Here is a 21054-nt window from a genome sequence, read left to right as displayed (position 1 = left end):
CTGCTCCTCTGAATCTCCTGCAAAGTTGGCAGTATCTGGCCCATTCTGTCTTGTGAGTGGTGGTATGCTGCCAGGACCTAGACATGGCCTCCTGGCCAGTTGCTTATCTGGTTTGTTCCCCCCTTGGCCCACAGGTGCCCTCCCAATGTGCCGGGCACCTTGTGACCCCAGCATAGTGTGCCCACTCCCATTTGCACCAGGACCTTCATCATGTGGCCTGGTGATGGGTGATAACTCTGGTTCATGGTATCTCGGTGTTCCAGGTGGTCAGGAGTTGTGTGGAAGCAGGTAGGCATAGTTAAGGATTGTGGGGATTGTGGGTGTGTGTTTTATAGTGGTGTCTGTGGGTGTGTGGAGTGTGTACGTGTATCAGGTGTGGGTTTTCCAAAATGTCCAATGTGGGGTGTTGTTGTTAGTGAGTCCATTTTGTGGCCGCGGCAGTCCGTCCCTCCAGTGGCAGAGCTCCTTTGACCAACTGCTGTGCTGATTTGTGAGTCATATTTGTGAGTCTATTTTCTCTTGTGGTGGTGGTGGCGGTTTCCAACCTGCATGTTTGCTGCCATCATTCAGCCTGGCAGGGTCAGATACCCACCAATTTTCTGGCGGTTTTTGATTTTGGAATCGTAATACAGCAGTAAGTTTACCGTGTCCATGGCGGTCTTTTGCCAGCCGCCAGGATGGTGGTAATTACCATTGAACTCATAATGAGGGCCTACATCTTGGTTTAGATTAATATGTTTCATTTTTTTGCAATTTTGTTTTAATGTTTGTAAGGGTCCTTTCAGTGGGATGAAAACACTGCACAGTCTGTCAGAGGGGTGGGGGTGCTATTATTAGGATCATGACTTAAGAATACAAAAGGTAAAAATATGTTGTCAATATAGAGTGGCACATGCCTGCTATTTAGCTGGTCCGTATCTTCATTGTTTCCACATGCATAATACAACAAGGTGAATTAAATATACAGCCTGCTCAGGTTTCCTACCTCAATGCATAAAATGCTGCTCCAGTCCAGGTTTTTTCTTTGAATTCTGGGAATTATATTCATGTTTCTTCCACTATAAAAAAGGACTACAAATCTCAGAATTCAAACAAAAAATCTGGACTGGACCAACACATTATAATTGCTCATAGAAAACGTGGCTGCTATAGATCTACAACTTCTCAGGAGTATTGGGTTTGTCTATGATTGGTAATAACCCCATTGGGACTTGTGTCAGAATTTGCTTTATTAAGGTTCCAGTAGTGAGCACTGGCAAGACCTTGTCCAGCTAAACACCTTCATTTTGGGTACATTACTTATTTAATTTTGTTCGTTTTTCTTTTTGTAAAACAGTTGTTTTACGACTGTCGCGATTAATCGCAAATTAGGCGGGTTTCCAAAAGATGTAGATTGCTTATAATCTTATTTTGTACATAACCTGTTTGGAAAACATTTAATAAATGTGCTGTATAAAGTGTTGGGAGCATCTGTGATTGAATTCTACACTAGGAGGTATTGGTTTCTTTTTAACGATGATCGATTCGTTTCTGGTGCTCATCATGATTAATCACTAAGTAAGCTTACTTTCAAAAAGTTGAAAGTATATATAAACAGATACTATTCACTTGAGTATTTCATTTTAGTGATATAGAAACTTTTAAATGTCCAAGTAGTACACTTCTGAACAGGTTATCACGTTTTGCATTTGTTTGGTCACAATGCATTCGGTTGTTGTGATTAGGTCGTTATTCGGGACGATGACGTGATCTCGTTATGAAGAGATTTTATTGGACAAGAGAGAAAATAGTTATATTGTAAGAAGTAACACAACCAGTTTTCCCATTTGGATTCAACCTGCAGACAGAGAGGGGGCTCTTTTGCCTGTGCTGCATCCAGTCCTGTTGAGTGTAAGTTTTGGTATTTATTTTATTGTTTGAAAATAAAATGGCATCTACTTCATCTGAGCTGCTTGAAATCATGTAGTGTAAGAAAGTTCTTCAGAAATAAAAGTTACCCCAAAAAAGCAGTCGATAGCATGGACATTTTTGGTTATCCCTTCAGGGGAAAAGACTGTGGCATTCTATGTGACAAAATACTTTCACGAGGATCCAGTAAGAAATACTCCTGCCCTACAGCAACGATGCTGTATTATCTCAAAGCATATCACAACTAGCACTATCAAGGAGCTGTGAGGGAGGAGAGAAGTATAGAAAAGTCACCTTGAACTACTGTACAATCATCTCTGGGAGACATTGTGCCAGAAGAGCTAGAGTGTCAGTTGTCAGACCTTGCTCCAGAATTCAATTGAGTGGGGAGCTTTTGCTTGGATTTTGCGTGTGTCTATAAGGGCACGTATAAATGAGTGAGGGAGGTCATAAGTTGTGCATGGTAGCATGAGTGAGTGCATGAGTGAGAATAATAGTCAGTGGGTGAGTGTATGAGTGCTGCAGGGATGAATGAGTACATGAGTGGTGCATAGTACACTGAGTGAGTGCACAAGTGCATATATTGGTGAGTGAATGGGTGCATGAGTGGTGTATAAGTGAGTGACTGTAGAGTGCTGCATGGGTGGGTGAATGAATTTTGTGGGTGGTGTTTCCTTGAGTGATTTAGAGTATGCATGTTGCATAGGTGACTCTGTGTGTATAAGTTCATGTATGGAGGAGTGCATCAGTTGTGCATGGTAGCTTGACTGAGCGCATGAGTGTGTATATAGTTCAGTGAGTGCATGAGTGTGTATATGGGTGAGTGAGTGTGTACATGAGTGCTGTATTGGAGAGTCAGTGAGTGTATGAGTGCATGTAAGGGTAAAAGGTAAGTGCATGCATGACTGATTGACTTAATGTATGAGTTGGTGTATAGATAATTGTTTTAATGTATTAGTGCATTCATGATTGACTGAGTGTATGGCTGTATGAATGATTGAGTGAGTGAGTCTATAGTACACGAGTATGTCGATCAATGAGTGACTGAGGCTCTCATTAAGAGTGCAGTGGTCTTAAGACCCCCACGCTCGGGGTGGCGGTCAGACCGTTACCAGTGGTAGTCCGACCACCACAGTACGAATGTGGCGGAGCTACCACAGTTAGACCACCGGCACCGCCAGATTGTCGCCAGTTGACTGCCTGGCAGTCTTGGCGGTCATAATCTGCTAGGGCAGCGCTGCAAACAGTGCTTCCCTCCAAATTACGAATCCCCTTTCTACCAGCGTCGGACCGCCACGCAAAGGCTGGGGAAAGGGGGACATCGAGGGCCCCATGTGGGCCTCATGTGGGCCTCTGCACTGCCTATGCACTTGATATGGGCAGTGTAGGGGCCCCCATGGACAGCCCTGTACCGCCTTCACTGCCTGAATTACGGGCAGTGAAAAGCGTAATGGGTGCTGTTGCAACCGACGCACCACAACTTTGCCGCTGGCTCAATTAGAAGCTGGGGTCAATATTGTTGTGAGTTTCCCCCTGGACCAGCGGGCAGAAATGCTGTTTCTGCCCGCTGGTCCAGTAGTAAACTAATAAAAAGGGCCCTTGGAGGGACGGCCGCATAGGCGGTCATCCCGACATGGGACTTTGGGGGTGGCCTCCACCGCCCGCCAAAGTTGTAAAGAGCCCCTGAGTGCCTGTATGTTTTTATGGGTGATTGATTGTGTTTCCGAGTGTGTGTATAAGTGAGTGCATTTATGGGTGAGTGCATGAGTGCATTTATGGGTGAAAGAGTGGGCATCAGACTGGTACATATGAAAGTGTGTGAGTGTATGAGTGGGTGTATGAGTGAGTGAGTTAGTAATGAATGTATGCATGAGAGAGTGATTGAGTGTCTGAGTGTGTGTATGTCAGTGATTGACTAAGTACATGATTGCCTGTATGTGTGAGTCAGTGACTGCATCCATTTGTGAATGGGTGAGGGGTTTAGTGCATGCATGAGTGAGTGACTATATAAGTGTGTGTATCTGTCATTGACTGAGTGTATGAGTGCAAGTATGGCTAAGTGAGTGAGTGCATTAGTGCATGAATGAATGAGCATCCAATGGTGAATGTGTGATTGTATGACTGCATTAGTGCCTGTATGAGTATATCAATGTGTGTAAGAGTGATTGGCTGAGTGCATAAGTGTGTGCATGAGTGAGTGACTATATGAATGTGTGTATGGGTGATTGACTCACTGTATGAGTACCTGAATGGGTGACTCATTGAGTGTATGAGTGCGTGTATCGTTGAATGAGTGAGTGCTTGATTACATCTATGAGACAGTGACTGAATGTATAAGTGTCAATATGGATGATTGACTGTATTAGAGTATCTATGAGTGAGTTAGTCAGTACATATATGGGTGAGTGACAGTGCACAAGTGTCTTCATGAGTGAGTGACTTAGTGTATGAATGTGTGTATGTCCGATTGTATGAGTGTCTGTATGAGTAAGTGAATTAGTGAAAGAGTGCCATAAATAGGTGAATGAGTAAGTAGTTGAGTGCATGCAAAACTGAGTGATTGGCTGCATAATTGTGTATGGGTGATTGACTGAGTGGACAAGTGCATGTATGACTGAGTAAGTGACTGAATCAGTGCATGTATCAGTAACTTACTGAGTGTATGACCATGTGTATGGCTGATTGACTGAATTGATAAGTACTCATATGAGTGAGTGAGCCAGTGCATGAAAGTATGTATGGGTAAGTTACTGACTCTATGACTTTGGAGGTCATTTCGACCTCAGCGGTCTTTTGACAAGACCGCTGAGGGACCGCCGTGCTGAAGACCGCAGTGGTGGCGGTTATCCGCTCAGCGTATTATGACTGCTGGCAGCCCTCCGTCCTTTTCTGGGCGGAGAGCCGCCAGCAGCCATACTGGCAGTCGGCGGGGAAGTGGAGGTTGCTCCGCCTCCACGTCAACAGAACACCGCCCACCGAATCACGTTCTGTGATTCAGCGTGGCGGTGTTCTGTTGACGGTGTGGTGGCGGCAGAGCAGCCCCCATGGATCTTGTCCCCTCCCGGAGGATCAACGGACCAGGTAAGTTGATCGTCCGTTAGGGGAGGAGGGTAGGGGAGGTGTTGTGTTTTGTGTACGTGCATAGGGGTGTGCGTGTGTGTATGTAGAAGGGGTGTGTGAGTGCATGTATGCATGCGGGGGTGTTGTGTGTTTGGAAATTAGTGCGTGTCTGTCTGTATGTATGTCTGTATGGATGTGTGCGTGTATGTCTGAATGTGGGTGTGTGCATATGACTGTGTGTGTGGATGTTGGCATGTTTGTTGGTGTGTGTGCGGGTATGTGTGTTGGTGGTGCCTGCGTGCGTGTCGGGTGTGAATGTGTAATGTAATGTTGGGGGTAGGGGTGGGGAGGGGGTTCCTGCCACCTTTGGGGGTGGCAGGGGTGGTGGGGGTGTAGGGGAAGGACTCGGGTGGGGGTGGGGGGTGGGTTGGAGACCCCTATTAGTGCCAGGGAAGGAATTCCCTGGCACTGATAGTGCTCACCGCCATGGATTTAATGGCGGTTCCAAACCCCATGAAATCCATGGCAGTCAGCCGGGTCATGATACCGCCAGCGGTATTGTGACGACCGCCAGGCTGGAGACCCAGGTCTCCAGCCCAGCAGTCGTCTCCGCCCTGGCGGTCGGATCGGAGAAGTGGCGGATGACCATGGCGGTAACCGCCATGGTCATAATTCCCAAATTTTTACCGCCAGCCTGTTGGCGGTAAGACTGCCGCTTCTCCGCCGACCGCCAGGGTTGTAATGAGGGCCCTTGTGTGGCTGATTGACTGAGTGTATGACTGCATAAATGGTTCACTAAAAAAATAAGTGCATGTAAGAATAAGTGAATGGGTGCAGTAAGGTGTGCATTCAGAGAGTGACTGGATATGTTACTGGGTGTGTAAGTGAATGAGTGGAAGAGTGCAAGTAGAAGAGTGTGAGTATATGAGTGGTGTGTGTGCAAGATCATTTAAAACAATAACAAATACTTATAGAAAATTGCCATACCTATCTATAACCAATATTTGTATTTTAAAAAAACTCTTTCCATAAAACGCCATTCAACTGAACATGCTGTTGGAAAAGAGAAAGAGCATAAGAATATATGAAACGTAGACAAATATTACAATATTCATAACTTAGAAAGTAAGAATACATTGCACTGTACAACATATAATTTTTATTGTTTTACTCTTCTCAGCTCTTATACTTGTTCATCTAAAATGATGGTTTGTATAAACCATCCAAGAAAACACATCTCATTGTCACTGCAACAAATAGATAAAGCAATTTCTGTTTTTCGTTCTAAGAATGTATCCAGTAAGCTTTAACCACAGGGTCTTATCCACTATAGTCTTTCCTTTTTGGAACAGGAAGCCTCACACACCTAATAGTGTCATGCTTCATCATTGGCTTCCTCTCCCCAGCCTGGTAGGATAGGGCCACCAGTGCAGACTCAAACTCCGAATACATTCAGAGCTGGAGGGAGTTCTTATGTAAACAAAGTATAAACCATCATCTTTGAACAGTGGAGAAAAAACAATCAATAGACTGTGAAAAACTCAAACCTGCAGAGTTGATCACTACAAATAAGTATTACTATGCTCCACTCTCACTACATTTCATTTATCACTACCCTTAGTTGTAGTTACTATAATAATATAAACAATCTGTTTGTAAGAGTGTCCTTCAATTATTATATCAGGTACAATATTTGAAAATAAAATAAAGTTCTGTTGAATTTTACAGATGCAACTGAAAACATGATCCTTGCTAGGACAAATGATGTGTACAGTGTTGATAATATATATTCATATAAACATATACAGTACAATTGCTTGTTACATAGCGAAACATGACAAAACAAACAGGGAACTTTTCCTTAGTTTCGAAATAGTTGTATTGTTTCAAATTGAGGCTGCTATAATTACAATATCCTTCTACTTTCAGAATGTATTTTGTCTCTGTTCCACTGACTTCTTATATGGACTTCTTTCTGGAAAATTAAAATGTCTTTTGTGATTTGAACATCTTTTTTAAAGACATTACCCTAAATGAGCCAAATAATATCTATAGAAGAGATAAACTCTGTACAGGAAGCACTGAGGCCTCTTGTTTAGTGAGTGTTTTTCATTACAGCTTTTGTTGTAGAATCAAAAGATTAGGGGGCATATTTATACTCTGTTTGCGCCAAATGTGCGTCATAAAATTTGACACACATTCAGCACAAACTCTGCCCCATATTTAAACTTTGACGCCCGACCCCGAGGACGTCGAAATTCCACCATGTACGTCATTTTGCGGAAGCGGGAAACTGCCTTGCGTTAATGATATGCAAGGTAGGTGTTCCCTTCCAAAAAATGACTTTAAGGCCTGTGCGCCTTATTTACACCCCTGCATCATTTTAACGCACAGGAGGGAGTGGGCCTTAAAAAACGGCACACAGCCTGATGTGCGCTGTTTTTTAATGCCTGGGTAAGGGCAGGCGTTAAGGCATCTGTGGGCTTGGAAGGAGTCCAGAGGTACCCTCCCCTTCCCCCAGGCACACCCCCTGCCACCCTGGCCCACCCCTGGAGGACACCCATGGATGTGGGGACCCATCCCAGGGAACTAAAGGTAAGTTCAGATAAGTATTTTTTTCCTTTTTTTTTAAGTGGCATAGGGGGGGCCTGATTTGGCCCCCACTACATGCCACTATGCCCAATGACCATGCCCAGGGGACATAAGTCCCCTGGGCATGGCCATTGGGCAAGGGGGCATGACTCCTGTGTTTGCCTCAGACCAGACTTGCACCATTTTTTGATGCACAACCCCCATTTTCCCATACGCTGGCGCTGCCTGGTGTGAGTCTTGTTTTTTAGTCAGACTAGTCCTCAGCGCCGGCTAACGTCATTCCATAAATAAGGAGCCCGCATGGTGCGTTGGAATGCCATTAGCCGGCGGTGACATGTTTTACGCACAACTGCGTAGGCACAGTTGTGTGTGAAAAAGTATAAATATGCCCCTAGAATTCGGTAATTTGAAGGGAAGCTTTTGTATGTATGCTAGGTTTATGTCATTACAGTGTGTCCACCCGGTTTTGCTTTTCAAATAGACAGTATAGTGTCCAGAGGTTATATTTAGACCTTCTTGAAAGATGATAGCCAAAGTAGTAAAAGTTCTTGCTGAAAATGATCCTTGACTAGCTTTAAAGTTCATAATTTCAGTTTGTAATTTGGAACCATATACTCTGTATCATCGCAGCATTACAATAGTGTATTTCCCTGTTCTTCATGGAAATAATGCAGAGAGATGGTTAGATTTACAGTTTGGACAGCTCATACTTTGGTAAGCATTTCTATACAACTTCTGAAAAGCCACACTTTTGCTATCTGGTAGGGTTAAGTACAGAAATCGTTCCGACTTGATGTCGGTGGTAGAGGTAGAAGATCACTCTTCACACTCACTGGTCCATTTGTAACTGTGTCCAAAAAGGTAATCAATACTTAGTCCTTCTTCTAAAACTCCAAGCATCACCATAATGAATTCCTGGGCATCTTGCTGAGTATTCAGAGTAAATACTGTAGATCCAGTACATATGTCTAGAATATTTCAGATTCCTGAAGCAGAATTTGTTACAGTTCTGTTATTTATTAAACGTTGCATCAAAGAATGTTGAGCAGAATACATTCTCTTATCTAAGTTTTGTTCAAATTGGTTTACTATGTGGGGTAAATTAAATAGCATATACAGAATGACATTCATTGGCATAGCAGTTGACCCCTGAACCGTTTTCTAAGTGGTATCCAAGAATTTCACTATAATTTTCCAGTTTTCTTTTCTTAGCACTACCTGTGTTCTCTTTCTGTTGTTTCCTTTCTTCAGTATCTGTGGCCTGTTTTATAATCTTCTGCTTTGGGCATAGTACACATTTTTGAAAAACAGGGAGCTGCCCTAAATGAATGTAAAGACTTCTTAAACAATTACACTCTTATTAACAGTTTACGGCATCACTAACCTTACTCTCATCAGAGTCCATTTAAAACAAACCAGACAAAATTCTAATCCGTGAAAATGCTACATATGACAATCCTTCTTTGAAAACAGACCTTCCAATGCTAACTAAATCTAAACATAGACGTTGTGATTTATGGATTTTTACTGCATATGCTAATGACAGAGGAAATCGAATGCATAAGTCTTTCACAAGTAAAAAACATAAAACACACTGACCAATCTTTTTAACATCATCCAACTGATCAAATTGTGGAGCCAGGAATGCTACCTCATCTATATTTGGAAGGTTAATAAGATCAACAACTTTTCCCTTTGCACAATTTACTAAGCCTTCCTCAACATTTAAATTGCACCGCAAAATAACTCAACAGTTCTTACAGACACGGAAATGCTTTTCTGATCCTGTTGCTTTTTATGCTGATTTTTCCAGAGAATCCAATTTTGTTTATCGTTCATCTGAGAGCAATATTGTAACTTCATGATGTTCCATTTTATCAATAGCTATTTATTTCCCAAATTTGTTGTTTTTCCATTTAAAGTAACTTTTTATTAACATTTTTGTTTTTTGATGAAATTGAACATTATATATGGTGCAGTTACTGTTGATGAGAAGAGAATCTTCATTGGCAACTTTGTAAAGCATGTTTCCCTCTTTTGTAACAACTCCTATTCTAATGTTCCAGATGTTCACATTGCCAATTCTTCTAAGGGAATTCCTTGTTTACGCATGCAAAAGAGATATGAAAATTGGCTGTCCTTTTACAGGGGTAATTTGGAGTCGGTTACCAAATACAATTAGATGTTTTCCTCCAAATAATACATCATATTTAGGGCCATATTTATACTCTGTTTGCGCCGGATTTGCGTCGTTTTTTTTTACGCAAATCCGACGCAAAACGAACTCCATATTTATACTCTGGCATTTGACGCGTCTAGCGCCAAAGTTCATGGAGTTTGCGTCATTTTTTAGCGTGGACACCTACCTTGCGTTAATGATATGCAAGGTAGGCGTTCCCGTCAAAAAAATGACTCCCAGGCCTGTACGCCTTATTTACACTCCTGTGCAAAAATGACGCACGGGAGTGGGCGGGTCAAAAAAAATGACGTCTACCCGCATTAGCGTCATTTTTTAACGCCTGCTCAGGGCAGGCGTTAAGGGACCTGTGGGCTCGGAAGGAGCCCACAGGTGCCCTCCCATGCCCCCAGGGACACCCCCTGCCACCCTTGCCCACCCCAGGAGGACGCCCAAGGATGGAGGGACCCACCCCTGGGACATTAAGGTAAGTGCTGGTAAATATTATTATTATTTTTTTTTTTTGTGGCATAGGGGGTCCTGATTTGGGCCCCCCTACATGCCACTATGCCCAATAACCATGCCCAGGGGACAAAAGTCCCCTGGGCATGGCCATTGGGCAAGGGGGCATGACTCCTGTCTTTGCTAAGACAGGAGTCATGTTAATGGCGTCTGGGCGTCCCAAAAAAATGGCGCAAATCGGGTTGAGGCGATAATTTTGCCTCAGCCTGACTTGCCCCATTTTTTTACGCCCAAGCTCCATTTTCCCCTACGCCGGCGCTGCCTGGTGTGTGTCATTTTTTTTTACGCACACCACTCCGCAGCGCCGGCTACCGCCGGCTAACGTCATTGAATAAATAGGGCGCCCGCATGGCGCTTCAGAATGGCATTAGCCGGCGTTAAATTTTTTGACGCACAACTGCGTTGGCGCAGTTGTGCGTCGAAAAGTATAAATATGGCCCTTAGTACTTAAAACTTGATGCATCCATAAGTGTACAAAAGCAAGCATTATGTTTGTTACAATGCTTACTTCATTATTGATAAGAATAGTCATCATTTTACAGTACTCTCAACACTTCATTGCAAGCATCACCAGATAACTTCTGATACTCAGATATATTGTCATATTCTACAGGGAGCATGCAAAGTCAAGGCAGAGTAATTTACTTAATGTTATGTGCTGCTAATCCTGTTACAACACATGACAAATTTGAATCAGTGGTTTTTCTAGGTAACTGGTGATAACTTTAATTAAGAATCTTTTTCCAGTACCATCTTCTCCACTGATATACAGTAATATTGATTTATATGTTGAACTTTCACATAGTTTTTATCATGAAGAAATTTGTGTCCAATGTTTGGTTTAACTTCATTGAAAAATGTCTCTTTGTTCATTATTTAGTTATTCAACTAACTGTTTTAAATTCACAGTTTCATCTCTTGCTTGCAGCATTGCAGTCTCTACTGTGTTTATGGATATGATAACTTAATTTTGAATAACTGGCACTACTTAACCCATAACAGCATATGAATGTGTGGAGCAACTCAAGCTTGGCACTCTTTGCACCAGAAGAAATTAGTGACTTAACTGAGAGATGGATTAATTTTGCTACAAATGAAAGCCATGTTTACCTGAAAACAATGGTTATAATATCTGCAAACATTTGCAGGATCCAATGAACAGAGTTCTGATGCTGTTTTCAAATGGATATCTTTTATGTTGGAGTTTGCTTCACATAAAAATTCAAGAAGGTCATACCATGAATATTCAGCACAACTGAGTGTGACAAACCAAGTAGGTGGTCCTTGATTCCTTAACATGCATTTTAATTCACCATAATGCTGTTACCAATATTCATTTGTGCCATGCTGACATGCCATCAAGTTGAAGTTTCACTCCTTTCTTAGTATTCAAGGTGTTCATATTTTCCTTGAACTTTATCAACAAATTCCCTTGCTGTGAGTTTCTGAAGGTTTACTCCTGTTTTTTAGAATGTGATTCACTGCATAGGATAAGCCAGACAAGTATCTCACTATGTCAGTTGATTCCTGTCGAACAGTACAAAGACTGCTACACTTCTACTTACATACAGGGGCCTTCTTATGCTTTCCTTTCACTTCTTCAGCTATAACTTCTTCAACATTTCTAGGTACCATTACCTCTTTTTTCAATAGGATCACTGTCTTTCATTTCATAACAGTGTCCACTTTCATCAACTCCATGCACTAGTCTGTTCTCTTGCAAGTAGCTTTCTTCAGTAAAGAAAGGCTCAGTACTAGAAGTATGGCCCTAATTGGCAGTAAAAAACGGCTACCTCCGCAATGACGGCCACCAAAATATCATCACCGCGGGTACCAGCCGTCCGCCAAATTATGACCGTAGCCGGAATTCGGCCAGAAGGATGGCAGAATTCCGGCTGCGGCCATGGCGGCAGATGGCGGTAAAGTGGCACTCCTGCCAGAGGCAGCCCATGCCAGTAGACCGCTGCAGACCATATCAGGACACATGATACGGCCTGGTGGTGTTCTGCTGTTGGACGCTGCTACTGGCAGCAGTGCCCCGTCCCGTCTCCTGCCAGAGGACCCCCTGAAATCAGGTAAGTCGGGTGCTCTGACAGGGGAGGGGGGTTGAGGGTGTTGTGTGTGTATGTGGAGGTGTGTGTGTATGTTCGTGTGTGCGTGGATGCAAGTGTGCATGGATGGATGTGTGAGTGCATGTATGTTGTGTTGTGTGAATGCGTGTGTGCATGTGTGTATGTAAGTGTGTGTGGATGTGTGTGTGAATGGATGTTTGCATGCGTGAATGAATGTGGGTATGAGTGTATATATGCATGTGTTCGATGGTGTGTGAAGGTACGTGTATGTTGGGGGATCTGGAGTGGGAGAGGGGTGGGGGATAATAGGGGAGGTGGAGGGGAAAACCTCTATTAGTGATAGGGAAGCCACAAAAACCATGGCGGTAGGTGGGGTCATAATCCAGCAGGCGGGCTACTGACGGGCGCCTGGCTGGAGACTGAAGTCTTCAGCCAAGCGGCTGTTACCACTGTGGCAGATGGAGTGATACATTGGTGGTTTGGCTTGAGCCAAACCGCCAATGTTGTAAGATGGCAAAAGGTATTGCCAGCCTGTTGGCAGAACTTTTCTCCATTGTACCGCCGTCCACCAGGTTTGTAATGAGGGTCATAGTCTCAACATGTTCTTTTTGTCTAACAGCATCTGTCCACCCTTTATTCTTCTTCACACTTTTCATTAGATTCTTGATAACTCTGCTACGGAACATCCTAACTTTATTTCCTTGAACTGGTGCTGCCTTCTAGTTATAGTCTTTAGTTCTTTGCAGGATTTTTATCTTTATATGATGAACTTTCACTCCTTTCTTAGTAGATCTCAACATCTCTACTTTATGCTCTTCATTTTGGTGTTGTTTAAGCTGATTACATACTATTTTAATCAGATAAGGTCCAGCCCCATTTGATTCAGAAAGGAAGCATCTCTGGTTCCTTTCTGAATCAAAGAGGGCTGCACCTTATCTGAACAAACTCCTTTTGGGCTGCCTAACACATTACTGTTGTTTAAAGACTACCATAATGCACCATAATTTTATACAAGCACCTTCCCTGAACCGTTCATTTTGGTTTACATTTCACACAGAGAGATTAACATACCATAACTGTGTCTCCCTAATAGATGTCTCTTAATTATTCGCTTTGACTTGTTCAATACCATCAACTGAACTGCACATCATTTCAAATATGAATTGACCATTTCCACCTTGTTAAGGTTAACTAGAATGTAATTGGATGTACAGAATTTTTTATGTTGCTATCTTTTCTAATAGAATTAATGTTTTGACCAACTACATCTGTTTCCAATAATGGAACTATTGTGATTTTGTTCACTAGATATGGACTGTTTCCATAAATTATTTATTGGCACCAAAAACTCTTACAGACTAAACCAGGGACTTTTGCATGTGCAAGATGACAATCTATTAATCATCCTTTACCAAAACTTACCTTATTAACTAATACCACACTCAGACGTGCATGAACCAGCTATTACTATATTAAGAGAATCACTATGTTGACCACCACCCTCACACTTAACTCACAGATTATGCTGGTGGGAACTTTTTTCACTTTTTCTCCATGACATTAACTATTCTCCCCTATCTAGGGGATGCATTTACCTACATTCCCTGTTTCACCAGCAACGACTTCACTGAACACCTCTGGCACTCTCTCCTCCCTCCTCCCTAAGTCACATAATTTAACACGCATGGCCAATAAACTCCTTATCTCATTAAACAGTCTTCTAACATATTGAATCGTTACCATCTATATCTTACATCCTTGAAAAAGCCAAAGGTAGATACACTACAGGGGGAGAAACACGTGTCTGCTTTCTGCTTCATTTCCTCAAACATCTATGACTTTTATTTAAAATAGATACCAGTCAATAACCTTGGACCTCAAGGCTCTCAGATCAAATGTTCAGAAATTTTGTTTGAATTGGTAACCAATAAATACCTTGTACACTTTTAGTGTGTTCTCAATCTTTTATATTTTCACATACTATTTTAAGAAATGTTTTTATTTTCTTGCCAGCAGCTCATTTTTCTCTCACCAGATTTTCAACATTTTGTCCCCTTTTTCCTCAGTTCTAAGGACGTAGTGTTTCTGCTTTTCTTTCTTCTTTCATTCACATTTTGACCGCGTTTCAACTCTGTGTTGCTGAGTAGGATATTCCACCTGACAATTAATAAAAAAGGCACATTTAATTTCCATGTACTTGCTTAGTAGACATTTTTAACAGTTCAGTGTGATTTGTGTTATTGTACTTCAAAAGATATATGTACCATATTACATAGAAATTGTACTTCTAGAAAAAGATAGTTTCAAGATTTTATAGTCTCTCTGTAAACCTAATTGAGTAGCTACTTATTTAACATACATTGATTTGACAATACTAAATCTCACTCATTATTGAACCATCACACCTGTATTTGTACAGGTCAATTTCAGTTGGCAGTGACAGAACAGAGGCATGGTCTGCTCCACTACACCTCACCATTTTGAAAAGTATCATTTGTCTGGATAGCAGAGAATATCATGAGTTTGAGACTTTGCAAATGGGTTTTACAGGCCAATTTGACTAGGAAGCGACACATCACCCACAGCTAATTTAGTACTAAGCCTCAGCCATGCTTAAAGCTGTATTTGACTGGATTGATACCAATATTACATCATACTTGCCAATATATGTCAGTGAATGTATGTGTCCACCTTTACTAGTGCCATAGGATGTTTTAGAAGATCTGCTAGTATGTCAGCACCTGTTTTAGTATCTGTATGGCTCTCTAAATGTATATGTATCAAAGTGAAAAAATACATCAGTGTCTGTTAAAATATCCCGGGATAGGTGAGTGTGTGTACAAATCACTTTGATAGCACTACATATATAACTGCTTTCTGAGTATGACAGTGAATGTAGAAGTGTCTCTGTCAGTTTTGCTGTACACAAGATACAAAATTGCTGTTTTGAAAACATAAATATCAGTTCCTTGGTAAGTGATATGCTATATGCAGTTCTTGGCTTACAGGTCTGCAATTACCTACTGCTTAGCACAGGGGTGAGTTATTTGTATTAAAATGTGAGGTGGAGACCTAAGAAAGGGATTTTACAGGTACAATTTAGACAGTAAGGCCCATATTTATACTTTTTAACATTGAATTTGCCTTATTTTTTTACGCAAAAGCGGCACAAACTTCCAAAATACAATGATATTTTGTAAGTTTGTGCCACTTTTGTGTCAAAAAATGATGCAAATGCGGCACTAAACAGTGTAAATATGGCCCTAAGACAGCACACACACGCTCTGCACTACTAGACCTCAAGCCCATTCAAAACAGATTTTTTCTAGATCTATGACAAGATTTTATCAGTACTTCCTATATATCTGAGTGAATGTAGGTGGCTACCAGTAGTACTGCTGTGACATGTTTTAGTTCATATGCCTATATGGTAATGTGTATTTCAATAGCTATATGGCTTGGTAAATGTGTATATAAGTGGCTAAACTAATACCTCTGTGAACATGTACAGAGCTATGTCAGTGTGTCTTGAATCACGTTTAATAGTGGGGCATATAAAATTAATATCTCAATCCATGAGTGAATGTAGTAGTATCTCTGTTGCTCTTTCACTGGCTGTGACAGAAGTTCCATACTTTCAAAAGATAAATGTCAGTTAATCTGTCAGTTCTGTGCTCCATATAGTTCTTGGCCTATGGGTGTGGAAGTGCATGACTAAGGTATAGAACAGAAAAGTATAATTCTTAACCACTTAAGTGACATGCAGTATGCTTAATAGCATACCTACAGAATACCACAGAGGTGAGTTACTTGTCCTAAGACATGAACGGGCATGACAAAGTGGTTTTACAGACCAACTGTACTTAATCAGTGAGAGGGCGCACAGAGGCTCTCTACTACTAGGCCTCACTCATGATTATAGTAGGATTTGTCTAAATACATGACAAGATAGTGCCAGTATTTGTGTTTATATCTTGGTGAAAGTAGATCTCTACCTGTTGTAGTGGCTGGAGACGTTTGAGTACATCTACCTGCATGTGAGTGCCTGTTTTAGAACTTCTATAGCTCTGTAAATGTATAGATAAGTGCCTGAACAAATACCTTAGTGTCTGTGTTAGAGAAGACAGAGGTATGTGAGTGTCTGCAATTGCCTTTGATACTGCTGTATATATAAGTGCTTTTTGAGTATCTGAGTAAATGTAGAAGTCTGGCTGTTGGTCCATCACTGGCTGAGACACAGGATCCATGCTTTGGAACCATGAATGCCAGTTCCTTGGTGAGTGGTATACTCTATGTAGTTTTTGGCTTAGGGGTCTGAAACTTCATGAGTGCGTTTCTAAAACTGATAAGAACATTGCTTAATCAGTTAAGCACAGTGCACCATGCTTGATGCCATACCTACAGCATATTACAGAGGTGACTTATGTGCAATAAACATGGGTCTGATACATGACAAAGGAGTTTAACAGGCCAGCTTTGGTTAGGCAGTAAGAGAGCATACAAAGCCACTGCACTACTCGACCTCACGCATGATTAAAGCAGTTTTTCTCTGGAGACATGATAAGAGTATCAGTACTTGCCTGTATATCTGAGTGAATGTAGGTTTCCACCTGCAGTAGCGCCATGAGCTCTTTTAGCACTTCTGCTAGTATATCAGTGCCTGTTTTAGTACCAAATGGTTCTGTAAATGTGTGCATAAGTGGCTGAAGAAATACCTTAGTGCATGTGTTAGGGAATACAGAGGTATGTGAGAGTCCCTTCAATTGTCTTCAATTGTACTGCATAAATAAGTACTTTCTGACTATATGAGTGAATATAGAAATCTCCTGATGAGTGCCAGTTCCTTGGTGAGTGGTATACTCTGGGTAGTGTTTGTCTATAAGGGTCTGGAAGTGCAAAAGTACGTTTCTAAGGGCCAGATGTAGGAAAGGTTTAGCGACTCGCAAACAGCGAAAAACGCCGTTTGCGAGTCGCTAAACCCCATCTGGTATGAAGAAATGCATTTTGCGAGTCGGAACCGACTTGCAAAATGCATTTCCGAGTCGCAAATAGGAAGGGGTGTTCCCTTCCTATTTGCGAGTCGCAGTGGTATACAATTCCATTTGCGACGGCGTAAGTGGTCACTTGAAGTGGATGGTAACCCACTCGCAAACGGGAAGGGGTCCCCAGGGGACCCCTTCACCTTTGTGACTGGACCCAAAAATAATTTTTCAGAGCAGGCAGTAGTCCAATGGACCACTACCTGCCCTGAAAAATACCGAAACAAAAGGTTTCGGTTTATTTTTCAAAGTGCAGCTCGTTTTCCTTTAAGGAAAACGGGTTGCACTTTGAAAAAAAAAAATGCTTTATTTAAAAGCAGTCACGGACATGGAGGTCTGCTGTTCCCAGCAGGCCTCCATCCCCGTGAGTGCCCTGAGTCGCTATGGGGTCGCAAATTGCGACCCACCTCATTAATATTAATGAGGTGGGTCTTTGCGACCCCATAGCGACTCGCAGAACGTGTCTGAGACACCTTTCTGCATCCCAAATTGCGACTTGCAATTTGCGAGTCGCAGGGACTCGCAAATTGCAAGTCGCAATTTGGGAGTTTCCTACATCTGGCCCTAAAAGTGAAAAGTGCATTGCTTAATCACTTAAGCACAGTGCACAATGCTAGATGGCATACCTACAGCACATCACAGAGGTGAGGTTTTGTACTAAAACTGGTTTTATAGGCCAGCTTTAGATAGGCAGTGACCGAGGACACACAGACTGTGCACTACTAGGCCTCACGTATGATTAAAGCAGTGGTTATGTGCATAAATAGGAAGAGTGTCTCAGTACCTCCCTATATCTATCAGTGAATCTAGGTGTTAATCTGAATGAGCACAATCTGATGTTTTTGTACATGTACTGGTATGTGAATGACTATTTTAGTTGCAGTATTGCTCTCTAAATGTGTACATAAGTGGCTGAACAAATAGCTTAGTCTCTCTGTTAGAGAATGCAGCACTATGTGATTATGAGTACTTTTTGACTTTCCCAGTGAATTTAGAAGTCTCCTGTCACTTTCTCACTGGGTAACACACAGGATGTATTGTTTGAAAAGATGAAGGTGAGTTCCTTACTGAGTGCTATACTCTAAGTAGCACTTTGCTTGGAGGTTCTAAGACTGAAAAGTAAATAGCTTAATCACTTAAGGACATTGCACCATGATTCATGGCATAACTACAGCATATCACAAAGATACATTATTTTTATGGAAAATGGAGCCTATGTATGTATGTATATATATATATATATATATATATATATATATATATATATATATATATATATATAAATATGTGTGTGTTTGTGAATCAATATGTGCAGCTCTAACTATGTTGCCTCTTTTAGTACCTTTCTACCTCTCTAAATGTCAGCATACGTATCTAAACAGATACGTTAGTACCTCTCTTATTGAATACACCACTATGCCAGTGTGTATCACATTCTGTTACATATTACTGCAATATATATATATATTTAACATTTTCAATGCCCCATACAATACTTTTATTTAAAACCCCACAAACATCACAAACATATCCATGACTAGGGCTCTAACTCCATAGGTAGCCTAGATCTGTGACTAACTCTGGCACTGCGTACACAAGTGACTGAGTTGGTCATTGAGTGAGTGTGTGAGAGTCTTAGTGGGTCAGTGAGTGGATGCATCATTGTCTGAGTGGGTCTGTGAGTGGGTGCATGAGGCTTTGAGTGGTCTATGAGTGGGTTTATGAGTGTCTCAGTGGGTCTGTGGCTCGGTGCATCAGTGCCTCACTGAGCCTGTGAGTGGGTGTATCAGTGTCTGAATCAGTCTGTGAGTGGGTGCTTGACAGTCTGAGTGGGTCTGTGAGTGGGTGCATGAGGTTCTGAGTGGGTCTGAGAGTGGGTGCATGAGGCTCTGAGTGGTGTGTGAGCAGGTGTATAAATATCTCAGTGGGTGTGTGTTTGGGTGCATGGTGGTCTGAGTGGGTGCATCCGTGTCTAAGAGTCTAAGAGTATTGTGAGAGGGTGCATGAGGGTCTGAGTGGGTCTGTGAGTGGGTGCATGAGGGTCTGAGTGGGTCTGTGAGTGGGTGCCTCAGTGTCTGAGTGGGTTTCTGAGTGGATGTGTGAGGGTCTGTGAGTAGGTGTGTGAGGCTCTGAGTTGTCTGTGAGTAGGTGTATGAGTGTCTCAGTAGGGATGTGTGTGGGTGCATTAGTGTCTCACTGGACCTGTGAGTGGGTGCATCAGTGTCTGAGTGGGTCTGTGAGTGGGTGCAAGAGGGTCTGAGTGGGTCTGTGAGTGGGTGCATGAGGCTCTGAGTAGTGTGTGAGTGGGCGTATAAATGTCTCAACAGGTCTGTGTTTGGGTGCGTGTTGGTCTGAGTGGGTCTTTGAGTGGGTGCATCAGTGTCCGAGAGTACTGTGAGAGGATGAATGAGGGTCTGAGTGAGTCTGTGAGTGGGTGCATGAGGGTCTGAGTGGGTCTGTGAGTGGGTGTGTCAGTGTCTGAGTGAATCTGTGAGTGGATGACTATATATTTTTTGTTGTTGTCACCGATATTAGCGAAGGCATCAAAATATTACATAGGGGACTGGGCTGAGCTCCCAATTTATCCACGATTATCACACCACTTGCAAAAAAAATATTTTCAGGGCTTAATTAGTCACTTTGGGGGTCATTATGACCATGGCGGTTGGTGTAAATGTGGTGGTAGTACCGCCAACAGGCTGGCGGTACATACCACCACATTATGACTTTGGCCAATGTACCACACCGACTGATATGGCAGTAGCAGCCACCGGGCTGGAGATAACAATCTCCAACCCGGCGGCTGCTACTGTCCCACCTTCGGCATTATGACCCGGCCTTCCGCAATGGTTTTTGTGGCTTTCGTAACACCAAGAAAACCATGGAGGTAGGCCCTACCTTCCCTGTCACTAGTAGGAGACCCCACACATCCCCCATAACACTCCCCAGACAACTTCCCCCTTCTATCCATGCTTCCCCCTTACACGCAAACTCGCAGGCACACACCACGCATTCATACACTCACTCACACTAGCATACATGCATTCACACACGCATGCATCTGTTCATTCACGCACACATTCAAACCGACATGCAGACACATTCACATTTCCATTCATTCACTCATTCTCACACATGCATACACACACGCAATCAACACTACACACTCATTCGCATTCACGCACACACTCACACATTCATGCACACACCCCAACACACACACGTACAACACTCAACACACAACACCCCCTCCCTTGTTGGAAACCCGACTTACCTGCATCCAGGGCGTTTTCTGGCAGGGGACGGGATGGGGTGCTACTACTGCCAGCAGCGCCCACCAGCAGAACACGGCCAGGCTGTATTATTTGACATAATAAGGCTGGCGGCGGTCTACTGGCGTGGTGCTGCTGGTGGTAGCAGCACCACCTTAACACCGTCTGCCAACATGGCCACAGCCGGATTTCCGGCCCTTCTTGTGGTGGAAATCCAGCTGTGGTCATATTATGGTGGACAGATGTTAGCCCCAAGATGGTCTCTTGGCAGCCGTTGCCACGGCAGTAGGCAGCACTTACCGCCAATGTAAAAATTTGGGCCTATATTCTCCTACATACCAGCCCTGAGGTCAAGGAAACTCCACCCTGACCCCTTATGCCACTTTCATTGTCAAATATCGGCCCCCGGGTCC

This window comes from Pleurodeles waltl, chromosome 2_1, assembly GCF_031143425.1.
Source record: "Pleurodeles waltl isolate 20211129_DDA chromosome 2_1, aPleWal1.hap1.20221129, whole genome shotgun sequence".
NCBI classification, from domain to species: domain Eukaryota; kingdom Metazoa; phylum Chordata; class Amphibia; order Caudata; family Salamandridae; genus Pleurodeles; species Pleurodeles waltl.
The sequence above is the reverse complement of the archived record's forward strand: the minus strand, read 5'-3'. Positions refer to the sequence as shown.